This window comes from Pinus tabuliformis, chromosome 1_2, assembly GCF_031772625.1.
Source record: "Pinus tabuliformis cultivar Carrire ecotype Pingquan chromosome 1_2, CPIR1, whole genome shotgun sequence".
In the NCBI taxonomy this organism is placed as follows: Eukaryota; Viridiplantae; Streptophyta; class Pinopsida; order Pinales; family Pinaceae; genus Pinus; species Pinus tabuliformis.
The window spans coordinates 467,786,065-467,806,795 of NC_142298.1; positions in this window are offsets into that span (position 1 = coordinate 467,786,065).

Genomic DNA, 20,731 nt, shown 5'->3' on the forward strand with positions numbered 1-20,731 from the left:
GGTGTTTGAAAATATTGGTGCTTAGCTTGATGTCCTTTATAGGTATTTACAATTTGTGGAGGTTGTGGTGACAAAACACCAAAGTAGTTGCCATCAAGTCTAAAGAGGGAGATTGTTGGAGGTATGAGTAATGTGTTGTCCTTGATGGAAACCTACTTAGTGAGTTGTCTTTTGATGGCAACCTACTTGATGAAGATGTCAACATGATGTGTCTACATGTGACAGACATTTTGGTCAAAGGTATAGCAATTCAGAGATAGATGAATGATAAAGATTAATTTTTAAGAAGTATATGTAGGTATGGTGAGGCAAAGTGAAGTATATGCAGGTTATATGAAGCAAAGCTGAGTACATACATATGTTTGGTTAAGAAAAGTTGTGTATACACAGGTTCTATGAAGAAAATCCACGTACACATGCTGGTATGAAGAATAAAAGGCACATAGAGTTTTGGCACCATGGTATTCTAAATAGCAAGGGTCTTTCCATAGTATTGATCCATGGTATTGAGCCCACCAATGGATATTTGATACCATAAAAGAATAACATTGACATTAGTGTGGTTTTGAACTGTGGTATTGGATAAGGGCTATGCGATATAAGGAGACGAAGATCAAATTATTTGGTGTGCAAGTGATGAATATTTCATGAAAAGTTAGATCTAAAGCAAGTGTGCATATAATGGGTTATTAATGATCTGTTTGATTTGAAACTAAGTATGCACTCGTGAATTTGATGATGGATCATATCCAATAGAACTAAAATGACTATATTGATAGTGGATTGATTAGAAATGTAATATTCACACTTGTTTTGTTATGTATGCTGAGAGATGGGTTTATTATGAAGAACTGATGTGCAACGAAGCTATAAGTCATAAATTGCAGATATGTACGTAGATTTGCTTACCTAAAATGCACGTACATACGTGATTTTAATGCTGGTAAGTCGTGTATCTATTTAGATATATACGCAGGTTTGATTCCTGAAAAACATGTACACACGCGGAAGTGTTTTGAGGAAAGCATGTATAAAAGCTAGAGTTTTGCTGAATAAGATGTTTGATCAGTCTAATTAGTCTTACTATGTTTATGTTGTTTGTCAATGAAGTCTTACTTGATGATATAGGATTAATAGTGATGTTTGAAGAAGAATTGATTTATAATTGGTATGTTGATGCTACTAGTTGTATGTGACTGAAGATCAGTGATGGTTCTATGATTATTTAGAATGATTTAGTGGTTTTGTGTACGACTCAATGTTTATTTTAGTATGACAATGATTCAGTTTCAGGGTTTAATGTTTTGAGATCCGTATGTGAGTATGCTTCATGGAAAGCGCGTATATACATGGATATTATTAAGAATAATAACGTATATATTTTGATATATGGTTAATCAGGGTTTGTAGTGACAGAATTTGGTTTCTGTAATGAACAGTATGTTGATTGGTATTCTGGTTACAATGATCTAACTGCTTTGGTTGTTTGAGAATAAGTTGATTGATTTGGGTCTCAGTTGGTTCAATGATTGAGTGACTTTTTGTAGTGATCAGTTTCAATTTTGATATTTGGTATTAGGCTTAAATGATGATAGTGGGTCCAGTCTTAAAATTTGATGAAAATTAGATCTAGTGTGAAAATTTATGAAATGTGGTTGACAAAGGTGTTAAGGGTTGGAGCCTTCAGTAAGGGATTCAAAGCTTCCTTCCAGTGATAGCTGGTAAATCATATCAGAGAGTAGGAGCTCCCTTCCGGTGGGTGTCAGTAAACGAGATCAGGGGGTTGGAGCTCACTTCCAGTGGGTGTTGGAGAATGAGAGAAGGTCCTAGGCTTCTACACGTGGGTGCCTGCTGTTATAAACATTTTTGTGCCTTACAGCATGAAGCATGAAATGTCCATAATCTAAGGGATCCAAAGTCCCTAAACATGTTGTTCCTACCCCTAGAGGAACAAGGCCAGCAAACCACAGCACTAAACAAAAGTTCTCCACCTGAAAACACTCAAAAACAAGGCAATTCTGGATCATGTCAACTGCTCCACTGATCATCTGCGCTGAATGTCAACTGCTCCACTGTCTACCTGCGTTGAATGTCAACTGCAAAGAAGGCTACCTGCGCTGGGCAAGTTTGGACATGTGGCATAGTCATTCCTCAAGGTGTCAATGCCTAGGAAGCTTCCAAAATGACACTTGGATCAAGGAATTCGACTGGTGATGAGTAAGAGGTTCTAGATCTCCAAGTGGAAGCAAGAACCTCCAAGTGGACTTAAGAACTGAAGTGGGAGAGGACACTAGTCAACTTCATGCCAGCCTCAAGCTGACTCATCCTTTCTCCAAAACTCCTATATATAGATCTCTCTCATGAGATCTAGGGAGGCTGGAATCTTGTGAATGTAAAGAATTGCTGTTGGTTTGAGTTTAGAACTATTGGGTGATTTGCTTTGAAGGAGGTGAAGACGAGATTTCTTTCTGTTGGGAAGGTGATGCTGGATTGGGCCTCTTATGGTTGTATCACTTCCTGAACCTTACTTCTTCCATTAATAAAGCATTTGAGGTTCTTCTATATGCATGTGTCTCAATGGTGTGTTGTTATACTTGTATATTTGATTTATTCTAATCCTTGAATCAATTATGAATGTATGCTTCTTGTAGTTTCCCTCTCTTGCCCTTTTGCAGGATCTTGGTGTAGCTGGGCCAGTGAAAGAGCAAGAAGTTGGGGGCAAGCAGCAAGGAGAGAAGATTGTATCAACCATTAGCGGAAGACATCGGTTAGTGGATCTCTTTCTCCCCTCTTTTACATCTCATAAAGAAGTAATCTCAGATAGCTTTGCTTTGATTGTTGCTAAGGAACTATCACCCTTAGAGTGGGATAGGGTCATTCCATATTGGATACTTTTCCCAACAACAAATTGGCGACTCCACTGGGGATCGTATCTTGTTGGTTGTTTGTGTTTTTGCTATTCATTTCCTAAACACAGGGAGTACCGAATCGAACTGCATTTGGATCTTTCAAATGCAAAGTAGAGGGCAGCTACTCTAGCTCAGTTTCTGGGCATGTTTATGATTTGAAGAGCTGATCCACAAGGACTCTGAACAACTCTTAGTGATAGATTTTCATCCTCCTTTGAATCATCCTTTAGTGTGTACTTGATTGGTAGCTTTGATTTGGCCAAAAACTGTTGATTTTTGAGCAATCTGTGACCCAGAAACCAAGAGAAACGAGAGTTTCTCTCTTCATTGCAGGCACTGTGAAGGCAGTCTGCATTTCATCGCAGGTCCCGAAGGGGCTACCTGCGCTGAATGTCAAACTGACAGTGTTCTACCTGCGCTGAACCAGTGTAGCCTTGTGCAACTGGGGTTCTCTGCTTTCTGTTACCCTATTTTCATCCCTGTTTTTGCAGCCTGTTATCAGTCAATGTACCTATCTGAAACCACCTTTCTTTTCCACTATTTCGCCTCGATTGTATAAAGAAACTGTATTTTTTCTTTGTGTATTTCTTACATCATTTGCAGTTTCCCATAACGAAAGTGAACTAGTCTTGCTATGGCCTCTTAGATCTAGACCTGTGATAAGTGTCATTCTGATCTCAAGAGTTAGTTTGTTTGCTGTTCATAGCTGATTAAGCTTTTGCTTTCGTCATATGGTTTGAATTTATGTATTTCTAGTGTTGAAACAAGTAAATCTTAAGGTGTCTTTTGATTTTGGACAAAATATTGTTTGCTTTCACTTGAAATTGAATTCAAAGTTATACAACAACTTTCTTTTTGTAGTACACCAACATTAAGAAAGAGAAAAGAAATACCTGCATTGTGCATGTGCATTTTGACAGCTTGCATGTTGATTTAGGGAAAAGTGCATTAGTGTGTGCTCTATGATCTGTGTGACAAGATGATGTCTTTCTTTTCCCTCAGTAGTTAAGATTTTCATAAGTTGAAAAGATTGAAAAATATTGCTTCTCATCTTCAGATTGCATTTAGGAGTTGTCCCATACATCTCGTGGCGATCCATAAAGGCAAACTGCTAAACAAGATCAACCTAAAATAAATTGAATCTACATAACAACGCTTTGAAACATAACGCAAACACATAGAGGTCTAAGCTAGAAACGTGTTCCGGCGTCATTAAACGTGATATCTTAGCGTTGAGTCGTTGGGTGATTCCTCCACGGTGAAGCGATAAGTATCAATACGGACTTGTGCTCCCACGTACCATCGCGTATATATTGGGAGACCCCTATAGGAACAAAGCCTTTATCCATAGGAAGTCGTGTCGACCAGCCTACTGATCGCAATGCAGTGAACACAGCATTCACGAAGATCGACCACCCGTACCGTAAAACGTATTCTGTGGTTTTGCGAAAAGTTTGGCACACCCTCTGCCTAGAACTCCAGAGTAGTTTCTTTTGGCCTTTTTCAAACTCTATAACTGAAAAAGTCCATCCGAGCATTTGTCACTTCGGGCTCGTTAAAACATCGAAGGAGACTAGAGTCATCTTTAGCTTTTTCTCGACTCTTAAAAAGTGAAAAAGCAAGTTGTGTCTAAAGCGTTGTTATAAAATTTATTTTAAAACGGAACATAATCACCTCCTATTCCTGCATTGATCTGTAGGTTGAGAACATGGAACGCACCAACCAAGGAATTCCCCATGATGGAAATACTAGTCCTTTCTCCTCTTGGGGAGAAGTTGGTGCGCCCCACATGGCCACATTGTCGCTTCCAGGACTGACAATTGGCCTGCCAATCTGGCTATTCTCAACCAATGTAGTTCAGAACACCATGGTACCTAAACAGTCGAGTCAACAGTTAGATCAGTCTAGAGCTGCCCACCAGCCTTCTACTTCCTATAACTCTTCTTCCAATCCTTCATCTTCGCAAGGTAGAGCCGGCAAAAGCCAAGCTCCCATGGAGAAGAAGGAGAAGAAGAAGAGAGAGAAGAAGAAGAAGGAGCCTAAGGCGACTGGGGGAAAGCAAAAGACATCTGACAAAAATCCACACACAACACAGACCGGGCCTAAATCGCCATGTGTCATATGTAGAGGAGACCACTTCCATAGAGATTGTCCCTGTATTCCCCGGGTACTAAGGGACTGGTCCCCTCGTTTGCACAGTTCGGGAGCATCAACCTCTGATAGCCATGTTGAATGCTTACCGTCAACCAGCGAAAGTGAAGGTTCAAGACAAAGAGGGGGAGCAAGATCCCCCTGCAGACTGTGTGAAGGCGATCACACCACCCACCATTGTCCCTTCTTAGACGAAGCAAAGAGAGTTTTGGAAGATCGTCCGGTTTCACCGTTGAGACTTCCTCCTGGATACAAAAAACTCGTGCCAAGTCCTTCGTTGGTTGAGAATACAGCTGGCCCGCTCAAGTGGTCAGCTGAAGCGTCAGTCATTGAAAATGAACCTACTGAATCTAGACCGGACGAAAGTCCAAAGGTTGAAACGGCAGTTGACCCGGTTCTCCCTTCAGAAGTTTCATCTTCAAATGACACCGTCACTGAAGATTCATCTTCAAATGACACCCTCACTGAAGAGAATAAGGATGACACCATCCAGATTCTTTTCATCAACACAGACTCTGACGAGCGTCAAGGCAATGCGCCCATTCCGTTATCGCAGGAAGGAACATCGTCAGGGTCATATCCGGCCGTGTATTCGGTCCCACCACCAAGCAACCTGGTTGTGTCCTTTGATTGGAACCAACTAGGCAGACCCCGATTGCCAGCCAGTATACCATTCAGAATCATGGTCCAAATATATAGAATGGTAATGGCTGGCACTATCATTGATGAAGGGGCATCTGTGAGTATCCTTTCCTCTGTTGCTTGGAAAGCACTGGGTTCCCCGGCGCTTTTGCCTGAGATAAGAAATCTCTCGGGTTTCGATAAAGGAACCAGTCGACCATTAGGGATCCTCCCCAATGTGCCCATTACATTGAAAGGGAAGGCCATTCAAATGAACGTGATGGTCATTCAAGGACCCTTGGATTATAACCTACTCCTTGGACGAGACTATATATATTGCATGGGAGCAATAGTCTCCTCACTCTTTAGAGTAATGTGTTTTCCACACGAAGGAAGAATGGTCAAGCTCGTAGACCAACTTTCATTTCTGGGATCACGCATCGCAAACAGTCACATACCAACCCTGAATGGTCTATTCAATCAAGAAATGTCTCCAGCCCCAGTCCTTCTTCCCGATGAGTGCGAGTGATTCGGAAAGATGGGACTGGAACCCAGGGGGCATGCATCCTGGTCTGCTTCGGGCAGAGAAAACCTTGGGTATAAGGTAGAATTTCCGCGAGAGAATATGACTAGTCCGTACCCCATCCGTGGATGGAAGAGGGGTTGTTCTAGAATAGGATTCTTTTGTCAAAGTTATGTTTTTGGCACCAGTCATTCACCCTTGTCTATTTCGGTAGACATTGCCGAGGAAGTGTTTTGTTTGAAAGATTAACTAGACAATATTTGGGTAACCAGAAAGAGGTAAGCCTCCCTCAATAACACAAATGTTTTGTCTTTGAGTAGTGTTCTTCTCTTGTCGCAAGTAGTTGCTCTCTTGTCGCAAGTAGCTGTTCTCTTGCGATCTTGCGAAAAATCTGTTGAAAGTTGGGCTGACGAGAAGACAAGTATCGTATAGACCCGTTAAAATTAACGAGAAGACAAGTATCGTTAAAATTGGACTAGCAAGACGACAAGTAGCTGTGAACACCCAAAGAAAAGCAGAGGTGAGAAGGAGGAGGGGCAACCTTGAAATTTTATTTTATACCTGGGGGCATGCAAACCTTTTGGAGTGCAAGAAAGGGCGGCTATTTATTTTTTAAATTTTTAGGTCCCCCCTTTAAACATGTAGGTCTAACCCTTTAAACTCGTAGGATTAGTCGTTTCTGAACTTGCATAAAGAAAGGATTAGAGGGAGCATAGCTTTGGTAAGGCGCAAGCTCTATAAAAAATGAGATCTTTCAGGAGACATTCTTATCTTATGACTGGTAAATCGAGCAGTTTTAGCATAAAGTTCATGCTCGTTAAAAAATAAACGCAAGATCCAAGCAGTTTTAACGCGGAATTCATGCTCGTTAAAAAATAAAACATAAGCTTGAGCAATGTTTGGTGCATTCAATCTAATTAAAAAATGAACCTATTCCGGTAAATGACCATTGTGTATGTAACCTTATCTGCCATAAAAGCCTTGGTCGTGTTTGCACCTGCCACCTCCACTTTTCATTTGGGCGATCGTTCACCTCCATATGATTGTTTACCCATTTTGAGGAACAGCTGTGAAGAGTGATTTCACCTAGCCATCCTTGTGACACTGCCGTGATTGGAAAATTGCAACCTGTACCTGGAATCAGTTGCTATCCCTGTTTATCACTCGTTCCTCAAAAGACGAGTCTTATTTAAGCTCTTTTCATCTAACTCTTAAAATATGAAAAGATTGCCGAGTTTGGCCTACCAGCTCGTTAAAAGGACCGGAAGAGCTATCCCTCCTCTAGATTTTAATCTTTTTGGACCTGAGGGATTATCGCACAAAAAGGTCGAGCGCTTGTTTTGTTCGGCTCGTTAAAGTTATCGAAAACTCATCCCTTCTGTATTGTTTTATGCTTTTTCAGACTTAAGGGATTAGATGACGAAAAAGGAATTTTGGAGTTGACTTTATGTACCTTTTTAGACTCTCTAAAAATGAAAACGATCGAGTTTTCCTTGTCGTTAGACTCATTAAAATGATTAAATAGCGACAAACTTGTCTTTAGAAGAGAAAGAGTTTCCCTATCGCTAGGCTCGTTAAAACATAGCGATGGGCTTGCCCGAAGGGCAGGTTATAGAACAAGCATATGTTATCCTCCTCAAGCTTGACAAAAATAAAGAGGTACTGGTCAGAAATGACTAGGGAAAAATTGGGAGAACCTCAAATCTTTAATGGTAGCAAGTCGCTCTTGAACATGACACTTTTCCTCCGTACCACATCGGGTTGGGTTGTTTCATTCACCGGTCTCATCACCATGGTCTCGCCAAACCATCCACATTTGGGGTAATGCTACCGATGCATCGCATCAGTGTCGTTATATGTTCAAGAGATGTTGTTCAGAAAGAGTCAACCGTGTCCCATCCACTACCATACATCATCTTTCATCCTTTCATGACCGCCACCCTGAATCATATTTCACAGATTGTTTTCACCTCCATTAAAATCATTAGCTCCGTTCCGTGTCACTGATGTGGGATTCATTAAGGCCCTCCTTTGACGGATCGCTCCTTGTCGACGTCAGCTCATTATCCAAGGAGTTGATCTAGGAACAACCCCTTCAGTACTTTGAAGCTTGCATGCCTCAATGGCAAGTTTCTCACTTCCGGCGACAGGTATACATCAATGACCTTCGACCGGAAGATTTTGCGTGGTGTTCGACGCCAAGTCCTTTATTCACACCACGTGAATTGTACTGCAGTACCTTGAGGGTCATTATCATTATCGGTGATTCCTCTCGCGCTTGTTAACGGTTTACACCATTGACCGGTAATCAAGCGATGTCTTTCCATGTTCGACTTCAGCGCAATTCTCACATGGATCGACTTGTACTTAGAGTGAAGATCGAACGAGTTTGAAGACCCCGGAAATAGTTTCATCCATCCGGGCTGCGATATATATTCAGGAAATATAAAGACATTTGACATGTACATCATTGCAGCAGATGATCATCCTACTCAAAGGATGATAATTTTCACCAAAATTATCAGTCTACCATCAGACGATCGTCTGTTCTATGTACCAAAATGAATTTATAAAGCTGAGCATGGGAATGCCTGCCTTAGCTAGATCATGAAAGCAGTATGAAAAATAATGTATTGTATTGTATCTTATTACAGGTCACCTCTTAGCGATTGAATGAACTTCGGATCCTCCTGATAAAGCATTTCACGCGATAAACGACCTCATACTTTAGGGGGCAACTGTTATAGACATTTTTGTGCCTTAGAGCATGAAGCATGAAATGTCCATAATCTAAGGGATCCAAAGTCCCTAAACATGTTGTTCCTACCCCTAGAGGAACAAGGCCAGCAAACCACAGCACTAAACAAAAGTTCTCCACCTGAAAACACTCAAAAACAAGGCAATTCTGGATCATGTCAACTGCTCCACTGATCATCTGCGCTGAATTTCAACTGCTCCACTGTCTACCTACGTTGAATGTCAACTGCAAAGAAGGCTACCTGCGCTGGGTGAGTTTGGACATGTGGCACAGTCATTCCTCAAGGTGTCAATGCCTAGGAAGCTTCCAAAATGACACTTGGATCAAGGAATTCAACTGGTGATGAGTAAGAGGTTCTAGATCTCCAAGTGGAAGCAAGAACCTCCAAGTGGACTTAAGAACTGAAGTGGGAGAGGACACTAGTCAACTTCATGCCAGCCTCAAGCTGACTCATCCTTTCTCCAAAACTCATATATATAGATATCTCTCATGAGGTCTAGGGAGGCTGGAATCTTGTGAATGTAAAGAATTGCTGTTGGTTTGAGTTTAGAACTATTGGGTGATTTGCTTTGAAGGAGGTGAAGAGGAGATTTCTTTCTGCTGGGAAGGTGATGCTGGATTGGGCCTTTTATGGTTGTATCACTTCCTGAACCTTACTTCTTCCATTAATAAAGCATTTAAGGTTCTTCTATATGCATGTGTCTCAATGGTGTGTTGTTATACTTGTATATTTGATTTATTCTAATCCTTGAATCAATTATGAATGTATGCTTCTTGTAGTTTCTCTCTCTTGCCCTTTTGCAGGATCTCGGTGTAGCTGGGCCAGTGAAAGAGCAAGAAGTTGGGGGCAAGCAGCAAGGAGAGAAGATTGGATCAACCATTAGCGGAAGACATCGGTTAGTGGATCTCTTTCTCCCCTCTTTTACATCTCATAAAGAAGTAATCTCAGATAGCTTTGCTTTGATTGTTGCTAAGGAACTATCACCCTTAGAGTGGGATAGGGCCATTCCATATTAGATACTTTTCCCAACAACACCTGCATGCTGGTATGAGTTTGTGCTAGTACAATATTGTAATAAGTTTCCTTTATAATAAAATTTAAAGAGAAAGATGACAACATCGGTAGATTTTTTCCACATTAGGTTTCCACCTAAAAATCTCGTTGTTCATGTGTGTTGATGTTTTGCTTATGTATGATGGTTTATTCTATTCTTATTAAACTTGGTTACTATTTAATTAAAGGCTATTGAAGTACTGATACACTAGTTTAAGTTAAATAGATGTTGCATTAACTGAAAAGAAAGCTAACTGAATATACACTAGTTGTCTACGTAACAATCATGTACATATGCATGTTTCTTTTAGTAAAGTTGCATATAGAAATATGGATAAGAAAAGAAAATTTTTAGTTAATTTTAAAATACTAATTCACCCCCCCTCCTCTCAGTATTTTTCCCAACAAATATCACATCGTAGCCATGGTCTTCCAACACTGCGACGGAAACTAGGTTCTTCTTCAAACCTAGTACAAACATCACATCTGTGAGCATGAGAGGGTAGCCTGACTCCCTTTGAAGTAACTATAACAATACCGGTTTCACTATACCTTCCATAATCTCCCATCTTGATGTGCATCTGGAGATATTTTTCCTCGAAATCATTGAAAAATTATTTTCTCCTTGTCATGTGGAATGGGGCACCACTATCCAGATACCACACACTACCCATCATTATGCTTGCCATGCATGAAATGAGGGTGAATTCCAACTCGAATTGTGAAGAAAATGCTTCGCCTGTCGCTCTTCCTAAGGGATTATTTCCTACTTTATTTTATGGACACTTCGTGGCATAGTGTCCCAGTTCATGATAGTGAAAGCACTTGATTTTGGAAAAGTCTCTCTTCTTGATCCATTCACCATATTCTGCTTTGGATTAGGATTTATTCCCTTTCCCTTTATTTTCCTTTACAACCAAGGCACAATTCTCCTCATCATCACGCTTAGATGAGGTTTCATCTTTGGTGTTTTTCCCTATCTCATCCTGTACCACATCAGACCACAGGCATTCCCAATTTGGTAGTTTCTCCCTCCCATTTATTGAATCTTGGTAGTTTTTCCAACTCTTGGGAAGTCCTAGAAGGGCTAGGCTTACCAAATTATCCTCTGTTATAGTAAGACCAACTTGACCAATTTCATCATGACATTGTGTGAACCTACTGAGGTACTATGGTATTGTGTTGTTATTTTTCATCTTAATATTTCAAAGCATGTCCTTGAGCACCAACTTTCTGTGGTCACTAATGTTCAAGAATATATCTATAAATTCTTACCACATTTCATATGAAGTCTCTTTCCCATGGATATTAGAGACAATATGGACTCTTACTCCCTCAATATGATCCTCCTCAACTTGGCAACACACTTCTTCCAATCTGCTAGATTTTGAGCATCAACTGTTGTGAGTTTCTAGATATCAATATCAATGAATTCCTTCAACCTATTATCTTCTAGTCCTGCCTCCATGAGGTTCTTCCAAGCAACATAATTCGAGCTTCTCTCAATGGCATACTTAAGTCTTAGTCCATAGAAATCCATCCTGCTAGCTCTCAAGAAATGATCTTGCAAATTCAATCCTCCTATAATAACAACTTTGAAATATCTTCTCTACTATGAATCTTGCTCTGATACCATGTAGAAATTCTATGTAGATCTGAAACTACTCATGAAATTTACTAAATCATAAGACTCAAATCTACTCTACTCATCTGCGGAAAGCAATTCACGATCAAGAACACATACCATAAACATGCACAAATATTTAACACCCATACACATATATTTATCTAGGGGGAAGAAATAGCTCAAAACTCCTTCCTATCTGTATTCTATTAATCAAATAATAGAGAAGAGAAATAATGCTTGCTCAAGCCTGAGTAACCTGTGCAAGTGTATAGTCTATCCCTTTCCCTGATTGACTAAATCTAGCTAATAATTAGCCAATTTTTATGTCCCCCAAGCTCTTATTTCCTTGCGTTATTCCTTAAGGAATTAGGCCCATATTAATTAGGAAATTCCTCAATATGGATTGCACAATTCCTTTAGGCTAATCTTTGAATGCATGCACCATGTGTACAACTTGGAATATTTTACAACTAATACTACACTCCCCTTAAACTCCAATCTCAACTGGGTAACTCAAATTATCTGCATGCATAAGTTATTCTAGGATAATTTATTAGTTAACTAGTTGATAAGTGAAGATGACTAAAGTCACACCCCACTATTTGACCTTCCACTAGTTCCTCTAGTAGTTTGAACTAGTTTAACTAACAATAACTCAATCTAACTAAAATAGATTGCTAGAATTAGCAATCAATCATAATGAACTGAACTAAAGTGTACCCAACTTGAATTAACTGAGTGACAAGTTCCATGTCACATTAGTTAACTACCTCAAAGTATTATTATAATGATCCTTAATAGGAAAAAAAGTGATCGTAAGAAAATAATACATGCAACAAATTACAAAAACGAAATATTCAGCAAACACCCATACAAAAGTTGCAAATGGAAAACTTCTGAGCCATTTTATTATATTTCTGCAAGTCAAATACAATAGATGATGGAATGGTGCACCTGGGCTTGTTTGAAAGGACAATAAGGACCAAACCTAGGTAAGAAAATGGCTGAGATGAAGGTTGCCCAGCTGCTGCACCAATTTGCACTGCGCTGCCTAGAAACTACTCCTCTCCTGAAGTTTGAACGACTGGAAGGTGCACTAAAACTACCCAGAAATGTATATTATATTAACCCTAGACTCCTTGGCCAAAACCCAGAAAAGCCCAGAAATGGTTTGGCCTGATTTGGACTTCCCAAAATCGACCCCCAAAGCCGCTATTCAATCCCCAACAATTCTACAATGTCTGCTGCAAAGATACGACTTAAAACCCCACCTCCAGTGCTCAGAAAATTATCAAACTTTATATTTCAGATCCTTGTCAAAAACCCAGAAAAATCAAGAAAGGATTTTCGCTGGTCTAGACTTCTAATTTTCTACCCCCTTAGAGCCTCACCTCAAGTCTAACTACCAATTTCGACTTGCTAGAAACTACCTATAAATCCACCTAGAAACTTCTCCCAAATGATGAGTTCACTCATGCTATCCAATCCTCGACTCCTCTGATGATCTCTTGGACCAAGTCAACTACTCCCAAGTACCACAAAATTCTGTTGTGTGGCATGTACGTTGTCCCTGAGCCTAGCGGTTCAAATTGTTGGAATGCTAGCTCAGTTGGATGTAAAACCCAGCAAGAATGTTGGTCTAATGTTGCTACCTTAGATCCTCAATTCCCAGAAAAGAAATTTGATATCTTCTTGCTTCAATCTCCCTTTGCGTGTTTCCTGGCTACCCAGAAATACACACTCCTTGCTCTACGTTAGTTGGTGGTGCTATGTCACTGCCCGGGAAATCCTCAAATCCTTGTAGAACTGCCTCTCTAGGGCAGGCACGGATGGTCCCCCAAAGTAGAGGTTTAATCTCCCACTTGAGAGATTCATGGCTAAATAGTTGATTGACTCAGCTAAACAACAGAGTGAACAATCAAGTGATTTTGTTCGCAAGATGTATGAATGAATCACAAAATGAGAGTTGCTCCCTCCTAATAACTCCTTGGGCCTCCCTTGCATCATGTTGGCCCCTCCATACACCTATTCGACTTTCCCTCCAAGATATTTGAATGGCCCAATTTGAATTCCCATGTTTGTGGCCCCCACATTCTACTAGCAACCAAATTAAGTCGAATTTCCTCCTAAGTCCCTAAGTTGAAAATGATGGCTTCTATTCCTTAGCCAAAATTGTACAATATTGTGTAGCAACACCTTGTTACAAATTTGTTTGAGAAGGGACATGACAGTCCTCCCCTCCCAAATGTTGCTTCCCTCAAGCAACCTCAAAGATGGGTGTTCCAATATGTGCTCACCCTCCCAGGTGGCATCCTCATCTGACAAGTTCTTCCAACACTCCAAAAATTGCTTGTCCTCAAGCAATACCTGAACAAGCATCCTCTCTAACTTTTGCTCCCCACTATCATTGCAACATGTGTCAGGGTCCCAGATGTGCCACTGAATCATCCATGACCTTAGCACTACCCTGATATGAAAGAATCCTTCAATAATAGGATCCCAGGCCATCCTATCCAACATGAATCTCCCCTCGCTCCACTCACTATCTTGCCCAATGAAAGTACCAAAAGTCCCTTGCTCCATCAGTGACTTGCTAAAGCCCAATGGAATATGTGTATGATCTCCCCCTGTAGTATTCAGCGCATCCATAAAGGTTATTGAGCTATGAAGAGTTGTGACACCCTAGTTCCCTGCTAGTCCTAGAGTAGTGCCATCATGCTAATGCTACATTACTCTAACTATGTCATACTCCCCATCGTGTGTAGACAGTATCCTCCTCTCCTGGAACTAGATGGTGGAATACTAAAAGAGGCGATACACATCCTGCCTAGGCATCTCAATGGAACCAAGGCCTACCTATCCAAATCTAACTCCGAACATGTGCAGCAATAGAGAATGTTTGCCTCCCCATATGATGAAACCATCTGTGAATCACCATGTGTCATCCCAAGAGTGAACCATATAACTCTCTACCACGACTCCGCTCATCACGAGTGATCTATCTATCAACTAAATCCTTGCATCCCATAGGTAGACCTACTGCGACATAGCCCTAACAACTGATGGAATCCCTCTGGCCCTCATCTCTAGTCCTTGCATGCTACCCATATATACGCTCCATACATCATGAAGTAATCTAAGGCATGCTAAATTGTTCGGTGCCTGCCACTGTGTAGTATTGTTAACTACTGGAAACCATGTGTGCCAAATAGCTACCCCCAGAATGCAACCAATAGATTGGTATTGGATACGCGTAATCGTCTTAGTGTTTGTGGATCCATCTTGCTCCTACTAACCATCACCACTAGTTTAGCTACCCACTCCCTAGAGAATGTGTCGATACAATGTTGGGAACCCTACATACTGGACAATTATCTCAGTTGTACATAGTATCCTCTGCTCATGCATACTCCAAGCATGCCTTGTAGAAAGAGTGAAACATGTCTCCCCTGTGACCAGCGCCCCAGGCATAGGATCAGTGATGAATGATATGCCATCCATGTCGGTGATCACCTCATCCCTTGACTTGTGGTTCTTAACTGCTAGGTCAACTGCACCATCCCGATTGTAGTCAAATGACATACATGGGAATTGATACATCATCCCTCCCGGATCCCAATTCCAGTCAAGTCTTTCAGCATCCCCAGTGCCTAGAAACTCCTACTGAGCTTCACCTGGGTCCACTACCATCTCGATAGTCCACTCCAGCGGTTACCAAATTGGAATCTCTCACCACCCAACCCAAAGAGAGGGATCAAATGCATGAACTCCCACACATAGAACAACCCTAGCATGAGGGTGTTGCACCCTATGCAACTCAGGTCATCTCATCTCTCTATCCTGGTCAATACATATAATTTGACTAGGTAGCTCTATCTCCCTCTGTCCAATGGGACAAGGTAACCTAATAGTGCTGTCAGCCCTGTCTATGTATGCTCGAAGAGGGTTTCTCTCATGCTCCAACGTGCACTCTAGATGCACTGGTAGGGAATCCAATTTCTCCCCATCATGAGTAAATTTGGGCATGGAATTGGTACAAACTACACTCATGCCCTCCACCTCCTTGTTCTGCTAAAAAATCGCCTCTCACACTAACGCAACCTTCTTTTTTAATGCTAAGAGGTTGGCTTGAAACTGATGGAACTGTCATGGGCATCTATCACTTGTAAACTCGGTCACGACTCTAGATACCTCAGCAACTATTGGCATCTTATCTAGGGATGGCACCCCCTCAACAAATGGCTCTATGTGAGTAGGCTATATCCTCTCCACCACAGTGTCAACTGGGGCTATCAAAGAGGTCTCTAATAAAGGTGTCTCCTGCGCCCCACCAGGTATATCGATGTGCTCCTTACCGTCCTATGGGTTCTCAGTATCATGCTCAACCTCCTCCTTAGGCTCTTGATATATAAATCTAGGTCTCCACCAGCAAAAGCACCCCCTGGTCTCACCCTCTAACCGTCTTTGTCATGTCTGCTCCTTTTCAGGAGATCTAGTGCATTGATCTGTTTGACTTTCCCCACACGATGTATTTGGTTGCACCCACACGGCCTGCTCACCTCTAACATCTTTATTGTAAGGGTGAGGATTATTTTTGTTTGTCACCCTCCTCAACTGGGCCAACCTCTCATCGTCCCAGTGAATTCTACCTGAGAATTTCTGCATACTAGATTTCCCTTGAGCCATGGGTTTGTCTCTAGTTTCACTTATCACTGTGCACTCATACCCAAAGCTTCCATGATCTGCTGGCTAATTTCCCATAGTTGGGCCAAGATCATGCTTTGATACCACTATAATGATCCTTAATAGGAATACAAGTGATAACAAGAAAATAATACACGCAACAAATTAGAAAAACGAAATATTCAGCGAACACATATAAAAGCTGCAAATGAAGAACTTTTGAGTCATTTTATTATATTTCTACAAGTCAAGTACAATAGATGATGGAATGGTGAACTTAGGCTTATCTGAAAGGGCAAGTAGGAAAAAATACAGGTAAGAAAATGGCTTAGCTAAAGGTTTCCCAATTGCTACACCAATCTCCACTGTGTTGCCAAGAAACTACTGCTCTTCTGAAGTTCGAATCATTGGAAGGTGCACTGAAATTGCCCAGAAATTTATATTCTTTTAACCTTGGACTCCTTGGCCCAAACCTAGAAAAACCCGTAAATGGTTTGGCCTGATTTGGACTTCCCAAAATTGACCCCCAAAGGCACTACTCAATCCCCAACAATTCTACACTATCTTCTGCAAAGATACAGAAAATTATCAAACTTTACATTTTAGATCCTTGTCAAAAACCAAAAAAAATAAAACTAGAAAGGATTTTCCCTGGTTTAGACTTCTGATTTTCGACACCCTTGGAGCCTCACCTCACCTTTAGCTGCCAATTTCGACTTGCTAGAAACTACCTGTAAATCCACCTGAAAACTTCTCCAAAATGCTAAGTTCACCCGTGCTATCCAATCCCTAAATCTCCAGCTGATGTCTTGGCCCAACTTAGCTGCTCCAAAGCACCACGAAAATCTGTTGTGTGGCCTCTACGTTGTCCCCCAGTCCAACAGTTTGAATTGTTGGAATGCTAGCTCAGTTGGGTGTAGAACCGAGCAAGAACGCTAGTCTAATGCTGCTACCTCAGCTCCACAACTCCCGAACAAGAAATAAAATCTTTGCTTAGTTCAATCTCCCTTTGCGTGTTTCCTGGCTACCCAAAAATATGCACTCCTTGATTTGTTGGTTGGTGGTGCTATGTCACTGCCCCGAAACTCCTGAAATCCTTACAGAACTGCCTCTCTAGGGCGAGCACAAATGGTCCTCCAAAGGAGAGGTTGAATATCTCGCTTGAGAGATTGGTGGCTAAACAACTGGTTGACACAGCTAAACAACAGAGTGAACAGTCAAGTGATTTTGTTTTCAAGATGCATGAATGAATCCCAAAATGAGAGTTGCTCCCTCCTTATAACTCCTTAGGCATCCCTTTCCTCATGTGGGCTCCTCCATCCACCTATTCAACTTTCCCTCCAAGCTATTCCAATGGGCCAATTCAAATTCCCATGTGAGTGGCCCCCACATTCTACTAGTAACCAAATTAAATCGAATTGTCTCCTAAGTTCCTAAGTCAAAAATGATGGGTCCTCTTCCTTAGCCAAAATTATGCAAAATTGTGTAGCAGAACCCTGTTACAAATGTGTTTGAGAAGGGACATGAAAATCCTCCCCTCCCAAATCTTTCTTTCCCTCAAGCAATGTCAAATATGGGTGCTCCAATATGTGCTCACCCTCCCAGGTGGAATCCTCATCCGGCAAATTCTTCCAACGCTCCAAAAATCGCCTATCCTCAAGCAATGCCTGAACGAGCATCCTCTCTAATTGTTGCTCCCTAATATCACTTTAACATGTGCCAGGGTTCGAGATGTGCCACTGAATAATCCCTGACCTCAACACTGTCCTGATATGAAAGAATCCTTTAATACTAGGACCCCAGGTCATCTTGTCCAACATGAATCTCCCCTCCCTCCACTCACTATCTTCCCCAGTGCAACTACCAGAAGTCCCTTGCTCCATCAGTGACTCGCTAAAGCCCAATGGAAGATCTGTATGATCTCCCCCCGCAGTAGCCGATGCATCCCTAAAGGTTATTTAGCTATGAAGAGGTGTGACACCCCAGTTCCCTGCTGTCCCAGAGTGGTGCCACCATGCTGATGCTACAATACTCTGACTATGTCATACTCCCCATCATGCGCAGACAGTATCCTCCTCTCCTGGAACTTGATGGTGGAATACTGAAAGAGGTGAGACACATCTTTCCTAGGCATCTCCATGGTACAAAGGCCTACCCATCCAAATCTAACTCCGAACCTGTGCAACAATAGAGAATGTATGCTTTCTCATATGATGAAACCCTCTGTGAACCCCCATTTGTCCTTCAAAGAGTGAAATATATCACTCTCTGTCATGACTCTACTCATCATGAGTGATCTATCGATACATTGAATCCTTGCATCCCATAGGCAAACCTGCTGCGACATATCCCTGACAACTGATGGAATCCCTTTGGCCCTCATCTCTAGTCCCTGCATGCCAACCATATATAGGCTCCATACATCATGAACTAATCTGAGGCATGCTAAACTATCCAGTGCGTGCCACTCTGTAGTACTAATGACTATTGGAAACCATGGGTGCCAAATAGCTACCCCTAGAATGCAACCAATAGATGGGTATTTGATACACAAAATTGACTAAGTGTATGTGGATCCATCCTACTCCTACCAATCATCGCCACAAGTTCCACTACCTGCCCCCTGGAGAATGTGTTGATACAATGTCAGGAACCTGGATACATACTGGACAACTATCTCAGCCGTACATGGTATCCTCTGCTCATGCATGGTCCAGACATGCCCTGTGGAAAGAGTGAAACATGTCTCCCCTATGACTAGCTCCCCAGGCATAGGATCAGTGATGAATGATATGCCATCCCTGTTGGTGATCACCTCATCCCTCGACCTGTGGTTGTCAACTCGCACACCGAATCGATGCCCCTGCTAAGAAGTCTCCCCTCTATCACACCAAGTGTCATCCAAATATCTTGGGTGAGCTCCCTGTCCCCTACTTCTCATGCCTAGAGTGTCAAAGGAAAACAACCAGATCGCCTATTCCTGTAAGTGATGTAGAAGAGGGTCGGGAGTGTGAGTCCCCATGGATAACATCAAGCATTGCTCATTTGTGTCCCCATTGATCCTGGGTGAACTACACCCAAAGGTATGCTCAGTATCTCCATCCATGGGTGTCCCTAGAGGCAACACTCCAAAACATCGTTGTGCAGAGCCATATGCCTCCGCATATCACTAATAATCCCAGTACTCCTGGACATGCCACTGTACACCGCAACCTACCCTTGTACACTGCTAGATACCCTCGGCTGCAGCTATGCCATCCTATACCATACTTCTTCCTACTTATGTCACTGCACCTATCACTCCCCGCATGTACTCACTGCGATGTGAGGCAGTCCCACTTCGCTATGCAGTCCAACACACTACAACACACCACCATGCATCTCCATGCCCTCCTATATACCACTGCTCAATGCTAGATGCTCCCACACATCCCTGGATATGATGTCCTAGAGCTATGTCTCTACGTGTCATGCCACACCCGATCAATATCATCACCTCCACCATCGCACCATTATCCCCACTGATGAATGGATCTTCCCTCCAAATCCCACTTGAGGGATCCAAGAAGTGACACTCCCTATGTGTCATCAGTGATGCCACCACTACTCCACTCCTCTGCATCCTCTGTGCCCCACACAAAAGTGAAGAGCCCCGAGCTCCATGCAAGGCACCATCTAGTGGCCTACCAATGCCACCTCATCCGACAAACCCTTGCTAGAGTATGTTGATCACCCAATTATCCGATGTACAAATGTCATACTAAGAAAAGCAAAAGAGTTTGTCCATAAACTGGTTGGCCACTGGTGCTGATCAAGACTCCCCTAATGAATGTGCATGCTCAACTTCTAGGTCAATTGCACCATCCTATTTGTAGTCAACTGACATACATGGGAAATGATAGGTGGTCCCTCCTGGATCCCAATGCCAGTCGAGGCTTCTAGTAGCCCCAGTGCCTGGAAACTCCTACTGAGCTCCACCTAGGTCCACTACAATCTCTATAGGCCACTCCACTAGGTACCAACTCAGAATCTCTCGCCACCCAACCCCAAGAGAGGGATCGAATGCATGAACTCCCACACATAGAACAACCCCAGCATGCGGGTGTTGCACCCTTTGCAACTCAGGTAGTCTCATATCACTATCCTAGTCAATACATATAATCTAACTAGGTAGCTCTATCTCCCTCTATCCAATGGTCCAAGGTAACCTAACAGTTCTTCCAGCCCCATCGATGTATGCCCGAAGAGGGTTGCTCTCATGCTCCAACGTGCACTCTAGCTGCACCAGCAGGGAATCCAACTGCTCCCCAATGCAAGTCAATTTAGCCGTGGACTCAACACAAACTGTGCTCATGCCCTCCAGCTCCTCGTTTTGCTACATAATCACCTCGTGCACTAACATGAC